General features: G+C 59.3%; 2 non-coding genes and 7 pseudogenes across 2 annotated transcripts; all 9 read right to left on the bottom strand.

The window, feature by feature from the left end:
* Positions 1-211: 211 nt before the first annotated feature.
* Positions 212-330, bottom strand: LOC147329354 (5S ribosomal RNA; annotated as a pseudogene).
* Positions 331-1,821: 1,491 nt separating this feature from the next.
* On the bottom strand, positions 1,822-1,940 carry LOC147329353 (5S ribosomal RNA; annotated as a pseudogene).
* A 2,160-nt stretch (positions 1,941-4,100) lies between these two features.
* Positions 4,101-4,219, bottom strand: LOC147329352 (5S ribosomal RNA; annotated as a pseudogene).
* A 1,770-nt stretch (positions 4,220-5,989) lies between these two features.
* Positions 5,990-6,108, bottom strand: LOC147329351 (5S ribosomal RNA; annotated as a pseudogene).
* A 1,293-nt stretch (positions 6,109-7,401) lies between these two features.
* Positions 7,402-7,520, bottom strand: LOC147329350 (5S ribosomal RNA). Its single transcript, XR_015129453.1, has one exon. It is a non-coding gene; the product is annotated as a 5S ribosomal RNA (ribosomal RNA).
* A 4,081-nt stretch (positions 7,521-11,601) lies between these two features.
* On the bottom strand, positions 11,602-11,720 carry LOC147329349 (5S ribosomal RNA; annotated as a pseudogene).
* A 2,160-nt stretch (positions 11,721-13,880) lies between these two features.
* LOC147329348 (5S ribosomal RNA) lies at positions 13,881-13,999 on the bottom strand (annotated as a pseudogene).
* Positions 14,000-15,769: 1,770 nt separating this feature from the next.
* LOC147329347 (5S ribosomal RNA) lies at positions 15,770-15,888 on the bottom strand (annotated as a pseudogene).
* A 1,293-nt stretch (positions 15,889-17,181) lies between these two features.
* LOC147329346 (5S ribosomal RNA) lies at positions 17,182-17,300 on the bottom strand. Its single transcript, XR_015129450.1, has one exon. It is a non-coding gene; the product is annotated as a 5S ribosomal RNA (ribosomal RNA).
* Between the last annotated feature and the right edge of the window lie 4,277 nt (positions 17,301-21,577).

Raw genomic sequence — 21,577 nt, 5'->3', positions numbered from 1 at the left:
CCAGAGCCACAGGCCCTGATGTGGTGTAAGTGGCCCCAGCCGGTCACTCAGGCCCTGGTGTGGTGTAGGTGGCATCAGCTAGCAGCACAAGACATTGGAAAACAGCCAAAAGCAGTGTCGTTAATGTGCCCTCATTAATGGGCAGCTGCTTTTGGTCTTTTAATACACCCCTTCTCTGGATCAAAAGCGGTTCAATGACATGAAAATGGAAGGCTTACAGCACCAGGTATTCCCAGGCAGTCTCCCATCCAAGTACTAACCAAGCCCAGCCCTGCTTAGCTTCCGAGATCAGACGAGGTCGGTCGTGCTCAGGGTGGTATGGCCGTAAGCTGCTGGCTCCAGCACAATGTCTCAATTTATGGATTCAAGTGATTAGGTGGCAAGTACCTGAAGTTACGAAGACAATGCTATAACCATACCTGCATGTTTGCATAATACCCTAACCCAAAGGCTCAGTTTGGCATTTATCCAACAGCACAGGCCCTGGATTGTTGAAGATGGCCTCTAGAACCAGCACAGGACCTGGTGTGTTTTACATGGCCACAGCAAGCAGCACAGGGCCTGGTTTGGTGAAGATGGCCTCAGCAAGCAGCCACATGCCCTGGTTTGGTGTAAGTGGCCTCAGCTAGCAGCCACAGGCCCTGGTGTGGTATGAGTGGCCTCAGCCAGCAGCCACAGGCCCTGGTGTGGTCTAAGTGGCCTCAGCCAGTGCCACAGGCCCTGGTGTGGTGTAAGTGGCCTAAGCCAGAGCCACAGGCCCTGGTGTGGTGTAAGTGGCCTAAGCCAGAGCCACAGGCACTGGTGTGGTGTAAGTGGCCTCAATAGCAAATAAGGCCCTGGTGTGGTGTAAGTGGCCTGAGCAAGAACCACAGGGCCTGGTTTGGTGAAGATGGCCTCGGCCAGAAGCGCAGGGCCTGGTGTGATGTGAGTGGCCTGAGCAAGAGCCACAGGCCCTGGTGTGGTGTAAGTGGCCTCATTCAGCAGCCACAGGCCCTGGTGTGGTGTAAGTGGCCTCAGCCAGGAGCCACATGCACTGGTGTGGTGTAAGTGGCCTCAGCCAGCAGCAAAAGGGCCCTGGTGTGGTGTAAGTCGCCTCAGCCAGCAGCCACAGGCCCTGGTGTGGTGTAGATGGCCTCAGCCAGCAGCCACAGGCCCTGGTGTGGTGTAAGTGGCCTCAGCCAGCAGCCACAGGCCCTGGTGTGGTGTAAGTGGCCTCAGCCAGAAGCACAGGGCCTGGTGTGATATGAGTGGCCTGAGCAAGAGCCACAGGCCCTGGTGTGGTGTAAGTGGCCTGAGCAAGAGCCACAGGCCCTGGTGTGGTGTAAGTGGCCTGAGCAAGAGCCACAGGCCCTGGTGTGGTGTAGGTGGCCTCAGCCAGCAGCCACAGGCCCTGGTGTGGTGTAGGTGGCCTCAGCCAGCAGCCACAAGCCCTTGTGTGGTGTAAGTGGCCTCAGCCAGCAGCCACAGGCCCTGGTGTGGTGTAAGTGGCCTCGGCCAGTGCCACAGGCCCTGGTGTGGTGTAAGTGGCCTGAGCAAGAGCCACAGACCATGGTGTGGTGTAATTGGCCTCAATAGCAACTAAGGCCCTGGTGTGGTGTAAGTGGCCTCAGCCAGAGCCACAGGCCCTGATGTGGTGTAAGTGGCCCCAGCCGGTCACTCAGGCCCTGGTGTGGTGTAGGTGGCATCAGCTAGCAGCACAAGACATTGGAAAACAGCCAAAAGCAATGTCGTTAATGTGCCCTCATTAATGGGCAGCTGCTTTTGGTCTTTTAATACACCCCTTCTCTGGATCAAAAGCGGTTCAATGACATTAAAATGAAAGGCTTACAGCACCAGGTATTCCCAGGCAGTCTCCCATCCAAGTACTAACCAAGCCCAGCCCTTCTCGGCTTCCGAGATCAGACGAGGTCGGGCGTGCTCAGGGTGGTATGGCCGTAAGCTGCTGGCCCCAGCACAATGTCTCAATTTATGGATTCAGGTGATTAGGTGGCAAGTACCTGAAGTTACGAAGACAATCCTATAACCCTACCTTCATGTTTGCATAATACCCTAACCCAAAGGCTCAGTTTAGCATTTATCCAACAGCACAGGCCCTGGATTGTTGAAGATGGCCTCGGGAACCAGCACAGGGCCTGGTGTGTTGTACATGGCCACAGCTAGCAGCACAGGGCCTGGTTTGGTGAAGATGGCCTCGGCCAGAAGCGCAGGGCCTGGTGTGATGTGAGTGGCCTGAGCAAGAGCCACAGGCCCTGGTGTGGTGTAATTGGCCTCAATAGCAACTAAGGCCCTGGTGTGGTGTAAGTGGCCTGAGCAAGAGCCACATACCCTGGTGTGGTGTAATTGGCCTCAATAGCAACTAAGGCCCTGGTGTGGTGTAGGTGGCCTCAGCCAGCAGCCACAGGCCCTGGTGTGGTGTAAGTGGCCACAGCCAGCAGCCACAGGCCCTGGTGTGGTGTAAGTGGCCTGAGCAAGAGCCACAGGCCCTGGTGTGGTGTAAGTGGCCTGAGCAAGAGCCACAGACCCTGGTGTGGTGTAATTGGCCTCAATAGCAACTAATGCCCTGGTGTGGTGTAAGTGGCCTGAGCAAGAGCCACAGGCCCTGGTGTGGTGTAAGTGGCCTCAGCCAGCAGCCACAGGCCCTGGTGTGGTGTAAGTGGCCTGAGCAAGTGCCACAGGCCCTGGTGTGGTGTAAGTGGCCTGAGCAAGAACCACAGGGCCTGGTTTGGTGAAGATGGCCTCGGCCAGAAGCGCAGGGCCTGGTGTGATGTGAGTGGCCTGAGCAAGAGCCACAGGCCCTGGTGTGGTGTAAGTGGCCTCAGCCAGCAGCCACAGGCCCTGGTGTGGTGTAAGTGGCCTCAGCCAGAAGCCACAGGCACTGGTGTGGTGTAAGTGGCCTCAGCCAGCAGCAAAAGGGCCCTGGTGTGGTGTAGGTGGCCTCAGCCAGCAGCCACAGGCCCTGGTGTGGTGTAAGTGGCCTCAATAGCAACTAAGGCCCTGGTGTGGTGTAAGTGGCTTCAGCCAGCAGCCACAGGCTCTGGTGTGGTGTAACTGGCCTCAGCCAGCAGCCACAGGCCCTGATGTGGTGTAAGTGGCCCCAGCCGGTCACTCAGGCCCTGGTGTGGTGTAGGTGGCATCAGCCAGCAGCCACAGGCCCTGGTGTGGTGTAAGTCGCCTCAGCCAGAAGCCACAGGCACTGGTGTGGTGTAAGTGGCCTCAGCCAGCAGCAAAAGGGCCCTGGTGTGGTGTAAGTCGCCTCAGCCAGCAGCCACAGGCCCTGGTGTGGTGTAAGTGGCCTCAGCCAGTGCCACAGGCCCTGGTGTGGTGTAAGTGGCCTGAGCAAGAGCCACAGACCATGGTGTGGTGTAATTGGCCTCAATAGCAACTAAGGCCCTGGTGTGGTGTAGGTGGCCTAAGCCAGCAGCCACAGGCCCTGGTGTGGTGTAAGTGGCCTCAGCCAGCAGCCACAGGCCCTGGTGTGGTGTAAGTCGCCTCAGCCAGAAGCCACAGGCACTGGTGTGGTGTAAGTGGCCTCAGCCAGCAGCAAAAGGGCCCTGGTGTGGTGTAAGTCGCCTCAGCCAGCAGCCACAGGCCCTGGTGTGGTGTAGATGGCCTCAGCCAGCAGCCACAGGCCCTGGTGTGGTGTAAGTGGCCTCAGCCAGCAGCCACAGGCCCTGGTGTGGTCTAAGTTGCCTCAGCCAGAAGCACAGGGCCTGGTGTGATATGAGTGGCCTGAGAAAGAGCCACAGGCCCTGGTGTGGTGTAAGTGGCCTGAGCAAGAGCCACAGGCCCTGGTGTGGTGTAAGTGGCCTGAGCAAGAGCCACAGGCCCTGGTGTGGTGTAAGTGGCCTGAGCAAGAGCCACAGGCCCTGGTGTGGTGTAATTGGCCTCAATAGCAACTAAGGCCCTGGTTTGGTGTATGTGGCCTCAGCCAGCAAATAAGGCCGTGGTGTGGTGTAGGTGGCATCAGCTAGCAGCACAAGACATTGGAAAACAGCCAAAAGCAATGTCGTTAATGTGCCCTCATTAATGGGGAGCTGCTTTTGGTCTTTTAATACACCCCTTCTCTGGATCAAAAGCGGTTCAATGACATGAAAATGAAAGGCTTACAGCACCAGGTATTCCCAAGCAGTCTCCCATCCAAGTACTAACCAAGCCCAGCCCTGCTTAGCTTCCGAGATCAGACGAGGTCGGGCGTGCTCAGGGTGGTATGGCCGAAAGCTGCTGGCTCCAGCACAATGTCTCAATTTATGGATTCAAGTGATTAGGTGGCAAGTACCTGAAGTTACGAAGACAATCCTATAACCATACCTGCATGTTTGCATAATACCCTAACACAGAGGCTCAGTTTGGCATTTATCCAACAGCACAGGCCCTGGATTGTTGAAGATGGCCTCAAGAACCAGCACAGGACCTGGTGTGTTTTACATGGCCACAGCAAGCAGCACAGGGCCTGGTTTGGTGAAGATGGCCTCAGCAAGCAGCCACAGGCCCTGGTTTGGTGTAAGTGGCCTCAGCCAGCAGCCACAGGCCCTGGTGTGGTGTAAGTCGCCTCAGCCAGCAGCCACAGGCCCTGGTGTGGTCTAAGTGGCCTCAGCCAGTGCCACAGGCCCTGGTGTGGTGTAAGTGGCCTGAGTAAGAGCCACAGGCCCTGGTGTGGTGTAAGTGGCCTCAGCCAGCAGCCACAGGCCCTGGTGTGGTGTAAGTGGCCTGAGCAAGTGCCACAGGCCCTGGTGTGGTGTAAGTGGCCTAAGCCAGAGCCACAGGCCCTGGTGTGGTGTAAGTGGCCTGAGCAAGAGCCACAGGGCCTGGTTTGGTGAAGATGGCCTCGGCCAGAAGCGCAGGGCCTGGTGTGGTGTAAGTCGCCTCAGCCAGAAGCCACAGGCACTGGTGTGGTGTAAGTGGCCTCAGCCAGCAGCAAAAGGGCCCTGGTGTGGTGTAAGTCGCCTCAGCCAGCAGCCACAGGCCCTGGTGTGGTGTAAGTGGCCTCAGCCAGCAGCCACAGGCCCTGGTGTGGTGTAAGTGGCCTCAGCCAGCAGCCACAGGCCCTGGTGTGGTGTAAGTGGCCTCAGCCAGAAGCACAGGGCCTGGTGTGATATGAGTGGCCTGAGCAAGAGCCACAGGCCCTGGTGTGGTGTAAGTGGCCTGAGCAAGAGCCACAGGCCCTGGTGTGGTGTAAGTGGCCTCAATAGCAAATAAGGCCCTGGTGTGGTGTAAGTGGCCTGAGCAAGAACCACAGGGCCTGGTTTGGTGAAGATGGCCTCGGCCAGAAGCGCAGGGCCTGGTGTGATGTGAGTGGCCTGAGCAAGAGCCACAGGCCCTGGTGTGGTGTATGTGGCCTCATTCAGCAGCCACAGGCCCTGGTGTGGTGTAAGTGGCCTCAGCCAGGAGCCACATGCACTGGTGTGGTGTAAGTGGCCTCAGCCAGCAGCAAAAGGGCCCTGGTGTGGTGTAGGTGGCCTCAGCCAGCAGCCACAGGCCCTGGTGTGGTGTAAGTGGCATCAATAGCAACTAAGGCCCTGGTGTGGTGTAAGTGGCTTCAGCCAGCAGCCACAGGCCCTGGTGTGGTGTAAGTGGCCTCAGCCAGCAGCCACAGGCCCTGGTGTGGTGTAGGTGGCCTCAGCCAGCAGCCACAGGCCCTGGTGTGGTGTAAGTGGCCTCAATAGCAACTAAGGCCCTGGTGTGGTGTAAGTGGCTTCAGCCAGCAGCCACAGGCTCTGGTGTGGTGTAACTGGCCTCAGCCAGCAGCCACAGGCCCTGGTGTGGTGTAAGTGGCCTCAGCCAGAGCCACAGGCCCTGATGTGGTGTAAGTGGCCCCAGCCGGTCACTCAGGCCCTGGTGTGGTGTAGGTGGCATCAGCTAGCAGCACAAGACATTGGAAAACAGCCAAAAGCAGTGTCGTTAATGTGCCCTCATTAATGGGCAGCTGCTTTTGGTCTTTTAATACACCCCTTCTCTGGATCAAAAGCGGTTCAATGACATGAAAATGGAAGGCTTACAGCACCAGGTATTCCCAGGCAGTCTCCCATCCAAGTACTAACCAAGCCCAGCCCTGCTTAGCTTCCGAGATCAGACGAGGTCGGTCGTGCTCAGGGTGGTATGGCCGTAAGCTGCTGGCTCCAGCACAATGTCTCAATTTATGGATTCAAGTGATTAGGTGGCAAGTACCTGAAGTTACGAAGACAATGCTATAACCATACCTGCATGTTTGCATAATACCCTAACCCAAAGGCTCAGTTTGGCATTTATCCAACAGCACAGGCCCTGGATTGTTGAAGATGGCCTCTAGAACCAGCACAGGACCTGGTGTGTTTTACATGGCCACAGCAAGCAGCACAGGGCCTGGTTTGGTGAAGATGGCCTCAGCAAGCAGCCACATGCCCTGGTTTGGTGTAAGTGGCCTCAGCTAGCAGCCACAGGCCCTGGTGTGGTATGAGTGGCCTCAGCCAGCAGCCACAGGCCCTGGTGTGGTCTAAGTGGCCTCAGCCAGTGCCACAGGCCCTGGTGTGGTGTAAGTGGCCTAAGCCAGAGCCACAGGCCCTGGTGTGGTGTAAGTGGCCTAAGCCAGAGCCACAGGCACTGGTGTGGTGTAAGTGGCCTCAATAGCAAATAAGGCCCTGGTGTGGTGTAAGTGGCCTGAGCAAGAACCACAGGGCCTGGTTTGGTGAAGATGGCCTCGGCCAGAAGCGCAGGGCCTGGTGTGATGTGAGTGGCCTGAGCAAGAGCCACAGGCCCTGGTGTGGTGTAAGTGGCCTCATTCAGCAGCCACAGGCCCTGGTGTGGTGTAAGTGGCCTCAGCCAGGAGCCACATGCACTGGTGTGGTGTAAGTGGCCTCAGCCAGCAGCACAGGCCCTGGTGTGGTGTAGGTGGCCTCAGCCAGCAGCCACAGGCCCTGGTGTGGTGTAAGTGGCATCAATAGCAACTAAGGCCCTGGTGTGGTGTAAGTGGCTTCAGCCAGCAGCCACAGGCCCTGGTGTGGTGTAAGTGGCCTCAGCCAGCAGCCACAGGCCCTGGTGTGGTGTAGGTGGCCTCAGCCAGCAGCCACAGGCCCTGGTGTGGTGTAAGTGGCCTCAGTAGCAACTAAGGCCCTGGTGTGGTGTAAGTGGCTTCAGCCAGCAGCCACAGGCTCTGGTGTGGTGTAACTGGCCTCAGCCAGCAGCCACAGGCCCTGGTGTGGTGTAAGTGGCCTCAGCCAGAGCCACAGGCCCTGATGTGGTGTAAGTGGCCCCAGCCGGTCACTCAGGCCCTGGTGTGGTGTAGGTGGCATCAGCTAGCAGCACAAGACATTGGAAAACAGCCAAAAGCAGTGTCGTTAATGTGCCCTCATTAATGGGCAGCTGCTTTTGGTCTTTTAATACACCCCTTCTCTGGATCAAAAGCGGTTTAATGACATGAAAATGAAAGGCTTACAGCACCAGGTATTCCCAGGCAGTCTCCCATCCAAGTACTAACCAAGCCCAGCCCTGCTTAGCTTCCGAGATCAGACGAGGTCGGGCGTGCTCAGGGTGGTATGGCCGTAAGCTGCTGGCTCCAGCACAATGTCTCAATTTATGGATTCAAGTGATTAGGTGGCAAGTACCTGAAGTTACGAAGACAATGCTATAACCATACCTGCATGTTTGCATAATACCCTAACCCAAAGGCTCAGTTTGGCATTTATCCAACAGCACAGGCCCTGGATTGTTGAAGATGGCCTCAGGAACCAGCACAGGGCCTGGTGTGTTGTACATGGCCACAGCAAGGAGCACAGGGCCTGGTTTGGTGAAGATGGCCTCGGCCAGAAGCGCAGGGCCTGGTGTGATGTGAGTGGCCTGAGCAAGAGCCACAGGCCTTGGTGTGGTGTAAGTGGCCTCAGCCAGCAGCCACAGGCCCTGGTGTGGTGTAAGTCGCCTCAGCCAGAAGCCACAGGCACTGGTGTGGTGTAAGTGGCCTCAGCCAGCAGCCACAGGCCCTGGTGTGGTGTAGGTGGCCTCAGCCAGCAGCCACAGGCCCTGGTGTGGTGTAGGTGGCCTCAGCCAGCAGCCACAGGCCCTGGTGTGGTGTAAGTGGCCTCAGCCAGCAGCCACAGGCCCTGGTGTGGTGTAAGTGGCCTGAGCAAGAGCCACAGGCCCTGGTGTGGTGTAAGTGGCCTCAGCCAGCAGCCACAGGCCCTGGTGTGGTGTAAGTGGCCTGAGCAAGTGCCACAGGCCCTGGTGTGGTGTAAGTGGCCTGAGCAAGAACCACAGGGCCTGGTTTGGTGAAGATGGCCTCGGCCAGAAGCGCAGGGCCTGGTGTGATGTGAGTGGCCTGGGCAAGAGCCACAGGCCCTGGTGTGGTGTAAGTGGCCCCAGCCGGTCACTCAGGCCCTGGTGTGGTGTAGGTGGCATCAGCCAGCAGCCACAGGCCCTGGTGTGGTGTAAGTCGCCTCAGCCAGAAGCCACAGGCACTGGTGTGGTGTAAGTGGCCTCAGCCAGCAGCAAAAGGGCCCTGGTGTGGTGTAAGTCGCCTCAGCCAGCAGCCACAGGCCCTGGTGTGGTGTAGGTGGCCTCAGCCAGCAGCCACAGGCCCTGGTGTGGTGTAAGTGGCCTCAGCCAGCAGCCACAGGCCCTGGTGTGGTGTAAGTGGCCTCAGCCAGCAGCCACAGGCCCTGGTGTGGTGTAAGTGGCCTCAGCCAGTGCCACAGGCCCTGGTGTGGTGTAAGTGGCCTGAGCAAGAGCCACAGACCCTGGTGTGGTGTAATTGGCCTCAGCCAGCAGCCACAGGCCCTGGTGTGGTGTAAGTCGCCTCAGACAGAAGCCACAGGCACTGGTGTGGTGTAAGTGGCCTCAGCCAGCAGCAAAAGGGCCCTGGTGTGGTGTAAGTCGCCTCAGCCAGCAGCCACAGGCCCTGGTGTGGTGTAGGTGGCCTCAGCCACCAGCCACAGGCCCTGGTGTGGTGTAAGTGGCCTCAGCCAGCAGCCACAGGCCCTGGTGTGGTGTAAGTGGCCTGAGCAAGAGCCACAGACCCTGGTGTGGTGTAATTGGCCTCAGCCAGCAGCCACAGGCCCTGGTGTGGTGTAAGTCGCCTCAGCCAGCAGCCACAAGCCCTTGTGTGGTGTAATTGGCCTCAGCCAGCAGCCACAGGCCCTGGTGTGGTGTAAGTCGCCTCAGACAGAAGCCACAGGCACTGGTGTGGTGTAAGTGGCCTCAGCCAGCAGCCACAGGCCCTGGTGTGGTGTAAGTCGCCTCAGCCAGAAGCCACAGGCACTGGTGTGGTGTAAGTGGCCTCAGCCAGCAGCCACAGGCCCTGGTGTGGTGTAGGTGGCCTCAGCCAGCAGCCACAGGCCCTGGTGTGGTGTAGGTGGCCTCAGCCAGCAGCCACAGGCCCTGGTGTGGTGTAAGTGGCCTCAGCCAGCAGCCACAGGCCCTGGTGTGGTGTAAGTGGCCTGAGCAAGAGCTACAGGCCCTGGTGTGGTGTAAGTGGCCTCAGCCAGCAGCCACAGGCCCTGGTGTGGTGTAAGTGGCCTGAGCAAGTGCCACAGGCCCTGGTGTGGTGTAAGTGGCCTGAGCAAGAACCACAGGGCCTGGTTTGGTGAAGATGGCCTCGGCCAGAAGCGCAGGGCCTGGTGTGATGTGAGTGGCCTGAGCAAGAGCCACAGGCCCTGGTGTGGTGTAAGTGGCCCCAGCCGGTCACTCAGGCCCTGGTGTGGTGTAGGTGGCATCAGCCAGCAGCCACAGGCCCTGGTGTGGTGTAAGTCGCCTCAGCCAGAAGCCACAGGCACTGGTGTGGTGTAAGTGGCCTCAGCCAGCAGCAAAAGGGCCCTGGTGTGGTGTAAGTCGCCTCAGCCAGCAGCCACAGGCCCTGGTGTGGTGTAGGTGGCCTCAGCCAGCAGCCACAGGCCCTGGTGTGGTGTAAGTGGCCTCAGCCAGCAGCCACAGGCCCTGGTGTGGTGTAAGTGGCCTCAGCCAGCAGCCACAGGCCCTGGTGTGGTGTAAGTGGCCTCAGCCAGTGCCACAGGCCCTGGTGTGGTGTAAGTGGCCTGATCAAGAGCCACAGACCCTGGTGTGGTGTAATTGGCCTCAGCCAGCAGCCACAGGCCCTGGTGTGGTGTAAGTCGCCTCAGACAGAAGCCACAGGCACTGGTGTGGTGTAAGTGGCCTCAGCCAGCAGCAAAAGGGCCCTGGTGTGGTGTAAGTCGCCTCAGCCAGCAGCCACAGGCCCTGGTGTGGTGTAGGTGGCCTCAGCCACCAGCCACAGGCCCTGGTGTGGTGTAAGTGGCCTCAGCCAGCAGCCACAGGCCCTGGTGTGGTGTAAGTGGCCTGAGCAAGAGCCACAGACCCTTGTGTGGTGTAATTGGCCTCAGCCAGCAGCCACAGGCCCTGGTGTGGTGTAAGTCGCCTCAGCCAGCAGCCACAAGCCCTTGTGTGGTGTAATTGGCCTCAGCCAGCAGCCACAGGCCCTGGTGTGGTGTAAGTCGCCTCAGACAGAAGCCACAGGCACTGGTGTGGTGTAAGTGGCCTCAGCCAGCAGCAAAAGGGCCCTGGTGTGGTGTAAGTCGCCTCAGCCAGCAGCCACAGGCCCTGGTGTGGTGTAGGTGGCCTCAGCCACCAGCCACAGGCCCTGGTGTGGTGTAAGTGGCCTCAGCCAGCAGCCACAGGCCCTGGTGTGGTGTAAGTGGCCTGAGCAAGAGCCACAGGGCCTGGTTTGGTGAAGATGGCCTCGGCCAGAAGCGCAGGGCCTGGTGTGATGTGAGTGGCCTGAGCAAGAGCCACAGGCCCTGGTGTGGTGTAAGTGGCCTCAGCCAGCAGCCACAGGCCCTGGTGTGGTGTAAGTCGCCTCAGCCAGAAGCCACAGGCACTGGTGTGGTGTAAGTGGCCTCAGCCAGCAGCAAAAGGGCCCTGGTGTGGTGTAAGTCGCCTCAGCCAGCAGCCACAGGCCCTGGTGTGGTGTAGATGGCCTCAGCCAGCAGCCACAGGCCCTGGTGTGGTGTAAGTGGCCTCAGCCAGCAGCCACAGGCCCTGGTGTGGTGTAAGTGGCCTCAGCCAGAAGCACAGGGCCTGGTGTGATATGAGTGGCCTGAGCAAGAGCCACAGGCCCTGGTGTGGTGTAAGTGGCCTGAGCAAGAGCCACAGGCCCTGGTGTGGTGTAAGTGGCCTGAGCAAGAGCCACAGGCCCTGGTGTGGTGTAGGTGGCCTCAGCCAGCAGCCACAGGCCCTGGTGTGGTGTAGGTGGCCTCAGCCAGCAGCCACAAGCCCTTGTGTGGTGTAAGTGGCCTCAGCCAGCAGCCACAGGCCCTGGTGTGGTGTAAGTGGCCTCGGCCAGTGCCACAGGCCCTGGTGTGGTGTAAGTGGCCTGAGCAAGAGCCACAGACCATGGTGTGGTGTAATTGGCCTCAATAGCAACTAAGGCCCTGGTGTGGTGTAAGTGGCCTCAGCCAGAGCCACAGGCCCTGATGTGGTGTAAGTGGCCCCAGCCGGTCACTCAGGCCCTGGTGTGGTGTAGGTGGCATCAGCTAGCAGCACAAGACATTGGAAAACAGCCAAAAGCAATGTCGTTAATGTGCCCTCATTAATGGGCAGCTGCTTTTGGTCTTTTAATACACCCCTTCTCTGGATCAAAAGCGGTTCAATGACATTAAAATGAAAGGCTTACAGCACCAGGTATTCCCAGGCAGTCTCCCATCCAAGTACTAACCAAGCCCAGCCCTTCTCGGCTTCCGAGATCAGACGAGGTCGGGCGTGCTCAGGGTGGTATGGCCGTAAGCTGCTGGCCCCAGCACAATGTCTCAATTTATGGATTCAGGTGATTAGGTGGCAAGTACCTGAAGTTACGAAGACAATCCTATAACCCTACCTTCATGTTTGCATAATACCCTAACCCAAAGGCTCAGTTTAGCATTTATCCAACAGCACAGGCCCTGGATTGTTGAAGATGGCCTCGGGAACCAGCACAGGGCCTGGTGTGTTGTACATGGCCACAGCTAGCAGCACAGGGCCTGGTTTGGTGAAGATGGCCTCGGCCAGAAGCGCAGGGCCTGGTGTGATGTGAGTGGCCTGAGCAAGAGCCACAGGCCCTGGTGTGGTGTAATTGGCCTCAATAGCAACTAAGGCCCTGGTGTGGTGTAAGTGGCCTGAGCAAGAGCCACATACCCTGGTGTGGTGTAATTGGCCTCAATAGCAACTAAGGCCCTGGTGTGGTGTAGGTGGCCTCAGCCAGCAGCCACAGGCCCTGGTGTGGTGTAAGTGGCCACAGCCAGCAGCCACAGGCCCTGGTGTGGTGTAAGTGGCCTGAGCAAGAGCCACAGGCCCTGGTGTGGTGTAAGTGGCCTGAGCAAGAGCCACAGACCCTGGTGTGGTGTAATTGGCCTCAATAGCAACTAATGCCCTGGTGTGGTGTAAGTGGCCTGAGCAAGAGCCACAGGCCCTGGTGTGGTGTAAGTGGCCTCAGCCAGCAGCCACAGGCCCTGGTGTGGTGTAAGTGGCCTGAGCAAGTGCCACAGGCCCTGGTGTGGTGTAAGTGGCCTGAGCAAGAACCACAGGGCCTGGTTTGGTGAAGATGGCCTCGGCCAGAAGCGCAGGGCCTGGTGTGATGTGAGTGGCCTGAGCAAGAGCCACAGGCCCTGGTGTGGTGTAAGTGGCCTCAGCCAGCAGCCACAGGCCCTGGTGTGGTGTAAGTGGCCTCAGCCAGAAGCCACAGGCACTGGTGTGGTGTAAGTGGCCTCAGCCAGCAGCAAAAGGGCCCTGGTGTGGTGTAGGTGGCCTCAGCCAGCAGCCACAGGCCCTGGTGTGGTGTAAGTGGCCTCAATAGCAACTAAGGCCCTGGTGTGGTGTAAGTGGCTTCAGCCAGCAGCCACAGGCTCTGGTGTGGTGTAACTGGCCTCAGCCAGCAGCCACAGGCCCTGATGTGGTGTAAGTGGCCCCAGCCGGTCACTCAGGCCCTGGTGTGGTGTAGGTGGCATCAGCCAGCAGCCACAGGCCCTGGTGTGGTGTAAGTCGCCTCAGCCAGAAGCCACAGGCACTGGTGTGGTGTAAGTGGCCTCAGCCAGCAGCAAAAGGGCCCTGGTGTGGTGTAAGTCGCCTCAGCCAGCAGCCACAGGCCCTGGTGTGGTGTAAGTGGCCTCAGCCAGTGCCACAGGCCCTGGTGTGGTGTAAGTGGCCTGAGCAAGAGCCACAGACCATGGTGTGGTGTAATTGGCCTCAATAGCAACTAAGGCCCTGGTGTGGTGTAGGTGGCCTAAGCCAGCAGCCACAGGCCCTGGTGTGGTGTAAGTGGCCTCAGCCAGCAGCCACAGGCCCTGGTGTGGTGTAAGTCGCCTCAGCCAGAAGCCACAGGCACTGGTGTGGTGTAAGTGGCCTCAGCCAGCAGCAAAAGGGCCCTGGTGTGGTGTAAGTCGCCTCAGCCAGCAGCCACAGGCCCTGGTGTGGTGTAGATGGCCTCAGCCAGCAGCCACAGGCCCTGGTGTGGTGTAAGTGGCCTCAGCCAGCAGCCACAGGCCCTGGTGTGGTCTAAGTTGCCTCAGCCAGAAGCACAGGGCCTGGTGTGATATGAGTGGCCTGAGAAAGAGCCACAGGCCCTGGTGTGGTGTAAGTGGCCTGAGCAAGAGCCACAGGCCCTGGTGTGGTGTAAGTGGCCTGAGCAAGAGCCACAGGCCCTGGTGTGGTGTAAGTGGCCTGAGCAAGAGCCACAGGCCCTGGTGTGGTGTAATTGGCCTCAATAGCAACTAAGGCCCTGGTTTGGTGTATGTGGCCTCAGCCAGCAAATAAGGCCGTGGTGTGGTGTAGGTGGCATCAGCTAGCAGCACAAGACATTGGAAAACAGCCAAAAGCAATGTCGTTAATGTGCCCTCATTAATGGGGAGCTGCTTTTGGTCTTTTAATACACCCCTTCTCTGGATCAAAAGCGGTTCAATGACATGAAAATGAAAGGCTTACAGCACCAGGTATTCCCAAGCAGTCTCCCATCCAAGTACTAACCAAGCCCAGCCCTGCTTAGCTTCCGAGATCAGACGAGGTCGGGCGTGCTCAGGGTGGTATGGCCGAAAGCTGCTGGCTCCAGCACAATGTCTCAATTTATGGATTCAAGTGATTAGGTGGCAAGTACCTGAAGTTACGAAGACAATCCTATAACCATACCTGCATGTTTGCATAATACCCTAACACAGAGGCTCAGTTTGGCATTTATCCAACAGCACAGGCCCTGGATTGTTGAAGATGGCCTCAAGAACCAGCACAGGACCTGGTGTGTTTTACATGGCCACAGCAAGCAGCACAGGGCCTGGTTTGGTGAAGATGGCCTCAGCAAGCAGCCACAGGCCCTGGTTTGGTGTAAGTGGCCTCAGCCAGCAGCCACAGGCCCTGGTGTGGTGTAAGTCGCCTCAGCCAGCAGCCACAGGCCCTGGTGTGGTCTAAGTGGCCTCAGCCAGTGCCACAGGCCCTGGTGTGGTGTAAGTGGCCTGAGTAAGAGCCACAGGCCCTGGTGTGGTGTAAGTGGCCTCAGCCAGCAGCCACAGGCCCTGGTGTGGTGTAAGTGGCCTGAGCAAGTGCCACAGGCCCTGGTGTGGTGTAAGTGGCCTAAGCCAGAGCCACAGGCCCTGGTGTGGTGTAAGTGGCCTGAGCAAGAGCCACAGGGCCTGGTTTGGTGAAGATGGCCTCGGCCAGAAGCGCAGGGCCTGGTGTGGTGTAAGTCGCCTCAGCCAGAAGCCACAGGCACTGGTGTGGTGTAAGTGGCCTCAGCCAGCAGCAAAAGGGCCCTGGTGTGGTGTAAGTCGCCTCAGCCAGCAGCCACAGGCCCTGGTGTGGTGTAAGTGGCCTCAGCCAGCAGCCACAGGCCCTGGTGTGGTGTAAGTGGCCTCAGCCAGCAGCCACAGGCCCTGGTGTGGTGTAAGTGGCCTCAGCCAGAAGCACAGGGCCTGGTGTGATATGAGTGGCCTGAGCAAGAGCCACAGGCCCTGGTGTGGTGTAAGTGGCCTGAGCAAGAGCCACAGGCCCTGGTGTGGTGTAAGTGGCCTCAATAGCAAATAAGGCCCTGGTGTGGTGTAAGTGGCCTGAGCAAGAACCACAGGGCCTGGTTTGGTGAAGATGGCCTCGGCCAGAAGCGCAGGGCCTGGTGTGATGTGAGTGGCCTGAGCAAGAGCCACAGGCCCTGGTGTGGTGTATGTGGCCTCATTCAGCAGCCACAGGCCCTGGTGTGGTGTAAGTGGCCTCAGCCAGGAGCCACATGCACTGGTGTGGTGTAAGTGGCCTCAGCCAGCAGCAAAAGGGCCCTGGTGTGGTGTAGGTGGCCTCAGCCAGCAGCCACAGGCCCTGGTGTGGTGTAAGTGGCATCAATAGCAACTAAGGCCCTGGTGTGGTGTAAGTGGCTTCAGCCAGCAGCCACAGGCCCTGGTGTGGTGTAAGTGGCCTCAGCCAGCAGCCACAGGCCCTGGTGTGGTGTAGGTGGCCTCAGCCAGCAGCCACAGGCCCTGGTGTGGTGTAAGTGGCCTCAATAGCAACTAAGGCCCTGGTGTGGTGTAAGTGGCTTCAGCCAGCAGCCACAGGCTCTGGTGTGGTGTAACTGGCCTCAGCCAGCAGCCACAGGCCCTGGTGTGGTGTAAGTGGCCTCAGCCAGAGCCACAGGCCCTGATGTGGTGTAAGTGGCCCCAGCCGGTCACTCAGGCCCTGGTGTGGTGTAGGTGGCATCAGCTAGCAGCACAAGACATTGGAAAACAGCCAAAAGCAGTGTCGTTAATGTGCCCTCATTAATGGGCAGCTGCTTTTGGTCTTTTAATACACCCCTTCTCTGGATCAAAAGCGGTTCAATGACATGAAAATGAAAGGCTTACAGCACCAGGTATTCCCAGGCAGTCTCCCATCCAAGTACTAACCAAGCCCAGCCCTGCTTAGCTTCCGAGATCAGACGAGGTCGGTCGTGCTCAGGGTGGTATGGCCGTAAGCTGCTGGCTCCAGCACAATGTCTCAATTTATGGATTCAAGTGATTAGGTGGCAAGTACCTGAAGTTACGAAGACAATGCTATAACCATACCTGCATGTTTGCATAATACCCTAACCCAAAGGCTCAGTTTGGCATTTATCCAACAGCACAGGCCCTGGATTGTTGAAGATGGCCTCTAGAACCAGCACAGGACCTGGTGTGTTTTACATGGCCACAGCAAGCAGCACAGGGCCTGGTTTGGTGAAGATGGCCTCAGCAAGCAGCCACATGCCCTGGTTTGGTGTAAGTGGCCTCAGCTAGCAGCCACAGGCCCTGGTGTGGTATGAGTGGCCTCAGCCAGCAGCCACAGGCCCTGGTGTGGTCTAAGTGGCCTCAGCCAGTGCCACAGGCCCTGGTGTGGTGTAAGTGGCCTAAGCCAGAGCCACAGGCCCTGGTGTGGTGTAAGTGGCCTAAGCCAGAGCCACAGGCCCTGGTGTGGTGTAAGTGGCCTCAATAGCAAATAAGGCCCTGGTGTGGTGTAAGTGGCCTGAGCAAGAACCACAGGGCCTGGTTTGGTGAAGATGGCCTCGGCCAGAAGCGCAGGGCCTGGTGTGATGTGAGTGGCCTGAGCAAGAGCCACAGGCCCTGGTGTGGTGTAAGTGGCCTCATTCAGCAGCCACAGGCCCTGGTGTGGTGTAAGTGGCCTCAGCCAGGAGCCACATGCACTGGTGTGGTGTAAGTGGCCTCAGCCAGCAGCACAGGCCCTGGTGTGGTGTAGGTGGCCTCAGCCAGCAGCCACAGGCCCTGGTGTGGTGTAAGTGGCATCAATAGCAACTAAGGCCCTGGTGTGGTGTAAGTGGCTTCAGCCAGCAGCCACAGGCCCTGGTGTGGTGTAAGTGGCCTCAGCCAGCAGCCACAGGCCCTGGTGTGGTGTAGGTGGCCTCAGCCAGCAGCCACAGGCCCTGGTGTGGTGTAAGTGGCCTCAGTAGCAACTAAGGCCCTGGTGTGGTGTAAGTGGCTTCAGCCAGCAGCCACAGGCTCTGGTGTGGTGTAACTGGCCTCAGCCAGCAGCCACAGGCCCTGGTGTGGTGTAAGTGGCCTCAGCCAGAGCCACAGGCCCTGATGTGGTGTAAGTGGCCCCAGCCGGTCACTCAGGCCCTGGTGTGGTGTAGGTGGCATCAGCTAGCAGCACAAGACATTGGAAAACAGCCAAAAGCAGTGTCGTTAATGTGCCCTCATTAATGGGCAGCTGCTTTTGGTCTTTTAATACACCCCTTCTCTGGATCAAAAGCGGTTCAATGACATGAAAATGAAAGGCTTACAGCACCAGGTATTCCCAGGCAGTCTCCCATCCAAGTACTAACCAAGCCCAGCCCTGCTTAGCTTCCGAGATCAGACGAGGTCGGGCGTGCTCAGGGTGGTATGGCCGTAAGCTGCTGGCTCCAGCACAATGTCTCAATTTATGGATTCAAGTGATTAGGTGGCAAGTACCTGAAGTTACGAAGACAATGCTATAACCATACCTGCATGTTTGCATAATACCCTAACCCAAAGGCTCAGTTTGGCATTTATCCAACAGCACAGGCCCTGGATTGTTGAAGATGGCCTCAGGAACCAGCACAGGGCCTGGTGTGTTGTACATGGCCACAGCAAGGAGCACAGGGCCTGGTTTGGTGAAGATGGCCTCGGCCAGAAGCGCAGGGCCTGGTGTGATGTGAGTGGCCTGAGCAAGAGCCACAGGCCTTGGTGTGGTGTAAGTGGCCTCAGCCAGCAGCCACAGGCCCTGGTGTGGTGTAAGTCGCCTCAGCCAGAAGCCACAGGCACTGGTGTGGTGTAAGTGGCCTCAGCCAGCAGCCACAGGCCCTGGTGTGGTGTAGGTGGCCTCAGCCAGCAGCCACAGGCCCTGGTGTGGTGTAGGTGGCCTCAGCCAGCAGCCACAGGCCCTGGTGTGGTGTAAGTGGCCTCAGCCAGCAGCCACAGGCCCTGGTGTGGTGTAAGTGGCCTGAGCAAGAGCCACAGGCCCTGGTGTGGTGTAAGTGGCCTCAGCCAGCAGCCACAGGCCCTGGTGTGGTGTAAGTGGCCTGAGCAAGTGCCACAGGCCCTGGTGTGGTGTAAGTGGCCTGAGCAAGAACCACAGGGCCTGGTTTGGTGAAGATGGCCTCGGCCAGAAGCGCAGGGCCTGGTGTGATGTGAGTGGCCTGGGCAAGAGCCACAGGCCCTGGTGTGGTGTAAGTGGCCCCAGCCGGTCACTCAGGCCCTGGTGTGGTGTAGGTGGCATCAGCCAGCAGCCACAGGCCCTGGTGTGGTGTAAGTCGCCTCAGCCAGAAGCCACAGGCACTGGTGTGGTGTAAGTGGCCTCAGCCAGCAGCAAAAGGGCCCTGGTGTGGTGTAAGTCGCCTCAGCCAGCAGCCACAGGCCCTGGTGTGGTGTAGGTGGCCTCAGCCAGCAGCCACAGGCCCTGGTGTGGTGTAAGTGGCCTCAGCCAGCAGCCACAGGCCCTGGTGTGGTGTAAGTGGCCTCAGCCAGCAGCCACAGGCCCTGGTGTGGTGTAAGTGGCCTCAGCCAGTGCCACAGGCCCTGGTGTGGTGTAAGTGGCCTGAGCAAGAGCCACAGACCCTGGTGTGGTGTAATTGGCCTCAGCCAGCAGCCACAGGCCCTGGTGTGGTGTAAGTCGCCTCAGACAGAAGCCACAGGCACTGGTGTGGTGTAAGTGGCCTCAGCCAGCAGCAAAAGGGCCCTGGTGTGGTGTAAGTCGCCTCAGCCAGCAGCCACAGGCCCTGGTGTGGTGTAGGTGGCCTCAGCCACCAGCCACAGGCCCTGGTGTGGTGTAAGTGGCCTCAGCCAGCAGCCACAGGCCCTGGTGTGGTGTAAGTGGCCTGAGCAAGAGCCACAGACCCTGGTGTGGTGTAATTGGCCTCAGCCAGCAGCCACAGGCCCTGGTGTGGTGTAAGTCGCCTCAGACAGAAGCCACAGGCACTGGTGTGGTGTAAGTGGCCTCAGCCAGCAGCCACAGGCCCTGGTGTGGTGTAAGTCGCCTCAGCCAGAAGCCACAGGCACTGGTGTGGTGTAAGTGGCCTCAGCCAGCAGCCACAGGCCCTGGTGTGGTGTAGGTGGCCTCAGCCAGCAGCCACAGGCCCTGGTGTGGTGTAGGTGGCCTCAGCCAGCAGCCACAGGCCCTGGTGTGGTGTAAGTGGCCTCAGCCAGCAGCCACAGGCCCTGGTGTGGTGTAAGTGGCCTGAGCAAGAGCTACAGGCCCTGGTGTGGTGTAAGTGGCCTCAGCCAGCAGCCACAGGCCCTGGTGTGGTGTAAGTGGCCTGAGCAAGTGCCACAGGCCCTGGTGTGGTGTAAGTGGCCTGAGCAAGAACCACAGGGCCTGGTTTGGTGAAGATGGCCTCGGCCAGAAGCGCAGGGCCTGGTGTGATGTGAGTGGCCTGAGCAAGAGCCACAGGCCCTGGTGTGGTGTAAGTGGCCCCAGCCGGTCACTCAGGCCCTGGTGTGGTGTAGGTGGCATCAGCCAGCAGCCACAGGCCCTGGTGTGGTGTAAGTCGGCTCAGCCAGAAGCCACAGGCACTGGTGTGGTGTAAGTGGCCTCAGCCAGCAGCAAAAGGGCCCTGGTGTGGTGTAAGTCGCCTCAGCCAGCAGCCACAGGCCCTGGTGTGGTGTAGGTGGCCTCAGCCAGCAGCCACAGGCCCTGGTGTGGTGTAAGTGGCCTCAGCCAGCAGCCACAGGCCCTGGTGTGGTGTAAGTGGCCTCAGCCAGCAGCCACAGGCCCTGGTGTGGTGTAAGTGGCCTCAGCCAGTGCCACAGGCCCTGGTGTGGTGTAAGTGGCCTGATCAAGAGCCACAGACCCTGGTGTGGTGTAATTGGCCTCAGCCAGCAGCCACAGGCCCTGGTGTGGTGTAAGTCGCCTCAGACAGAAGCCACAGGCACTGGTGTGGTGTAAGTGGCCTCAGCCAGCAGCAAAAGGGCCCTGGTGTGGTGTAAGTCGCCTCAGCCAGCAGCCACAGGCCCTGGTGTGGTGTAGGTGGCCTCAGCCACCAGCCACAGGCCCTGGTGTGGTGTAAGTGGCCTCAGCCAGCAGCCACAGGCCCTGGTGTGGTGTAAGTGGCCTGAGCAAGAGCCACAGACCCTTGTGTGGTGTAATTGGCCTCAGCCAGCAGCCACAGGCCCTGGTGTGGTGTAAGTCGCCTCAGCCAGCAGCCACAAGCCCTTGTGTGGTGTAATTGGCCTCAGCCAGCAGCCACAGGCCCTGGTGTGGTGTAAGTCGCCTCAGACAGAAGCCACAGGCACTGGTGTGGTGTAAGTGGCCTCAGCCAGCAGCAAAAGGGCCCTGGTGTGGTGTAAGTCGCCTCAGCCAGCAGCCACAGGCCCTGGTGTGGTGTAGGTGGCCTCAGCCACCAGCCACAGGCCCTGGTGTGGTGTAAGTGGCCTCAGCCAGCAGCCACAGGCCCTGGTGTGGTGTAAGTGGCCTGAGCAAGAGCCACAGGGCCTGGTTTGGTGAAGATGGCCTCGGCCAGAAGCGCAGGGCCTGGTGTGATGTGAGTGGCCTGAGCAAGAGCCACAGGCCCTGGTGTGGTGTAAGTGGCCTCAGCCAGCAGCCACAGGCCCTGGTGTGGTGTAAGTCGCCTCAGCCAGAAGCCACAGGCACTGGTGTGGTGTAAGTGGCCTCAGCCAGCAGCAAAAGGGCCCTGGTGTGGTGTAAGTCGCCTCAGCCAGCAGCCACAGGCCCTGGTGTGGTGTAGATGGCCTCAGCCAGCAGCCACAGGCCCTGGTGTGGTGTAAGTGGCCTCAGCCAGCAGCCACAGGCCCTGGTGTGGTGTAAGTGGCCTCAGCCAGAAGCACAGGGCCTGGTGTGATATGAGTGGCCTGAGCAAGAGCCACAGGCCCTGGTGTGGTGTAAGTGGCCTGAGCAAGAGCCACAGGCCCTGGTGTGGTGTAAGTGGCCTGAGCAAGAGCCACAGGCCCTGGTGTGGTGTAGGTGGCCTCAGCCAGCAGCCACAGGCCCTGGTGTGGTGTAGGTGGCCTCAGCCAGCAGCCACAAGCCCTTGTGTGGTGTAAGTGGCCTCAGCCAGCAGCCACAGGCCCTGGTGTGGTGTAAGTGGCCTCGGCCAGTGCCACAGGCCCTGGTGTGGTGTAAGTGGCCTGAGCAAGAGCCACAGACCATGGTGTGGTGTAATTGGCCTCAATAGCAACTAAGGCCCTGGTGTGGTGTAAGTGGCCTCAGCCAGAGCCACAGGCCCTGATGTGGTGTAAGTGGCCCCAGCCGGTCACTCAGGCCCTGGTGTGGTGTAAGTGGCCTCAGCCAGTGCCACAGACCCTGGTGTGGTGTAATTGGCCTCAGCCAGCAGCCACAGGCCCTGGTGTGGTGTAAGTCGCCTCAGTCAGAAGCCACAGGCACTGGTGTGGTGTAAGTGGCCTCAGCCAGCAGCAAAAGGGCCCTGGTGTGGTGTAAGTGGCCTCAGCCAGTGCCACAGGCCCTGGTGTGGTGTAAGTGGCCTCAGCTAGCAGCCACAGGCCCTGGTGTGGTGTGAGTGGCCTCAGCCAGCAGCCACAGGCCCTGGTGTGGTCTAAGTGGCCTGAGCCAGTGCCACAGGCCCTGGTGTGGTGTAAGTGGCCTGAGCAAGAGCCACAGGCCCTGGTGTGGTCTAAGTGGCCTCAGCCAGTGCCACAGGCCCTGGTGTGGTGTAAGTGGCCTGAGCAAGAGCCACAGG

This window comes from Aulonocara sp. 'chitande type north' Nkhata Bay, linkage group LG5 (genome assembly GCF_057382095.1).
Source record: "Aulonocara sp. 'chitande type north' Nkhata Bay isolate Kocher_YH1m ecotype deep benthic linkage group LG5, A_spYH_male_GT1.1, whole genome shotgun sequence".
NCBI classification, from domain to species: domain Eukaryota; kingdom Metazoa; phylum Chordata; class Actinopteri; order Cichliformes; family Cichlidae; genus Aulonocara; species Aulonocara sp. 'chitande type north' Nkhata Bay.
Note: the sequence above shows the minus strand (reverse complement) of the source record. Positions and strands in the feature narration are given on the sequence as shown.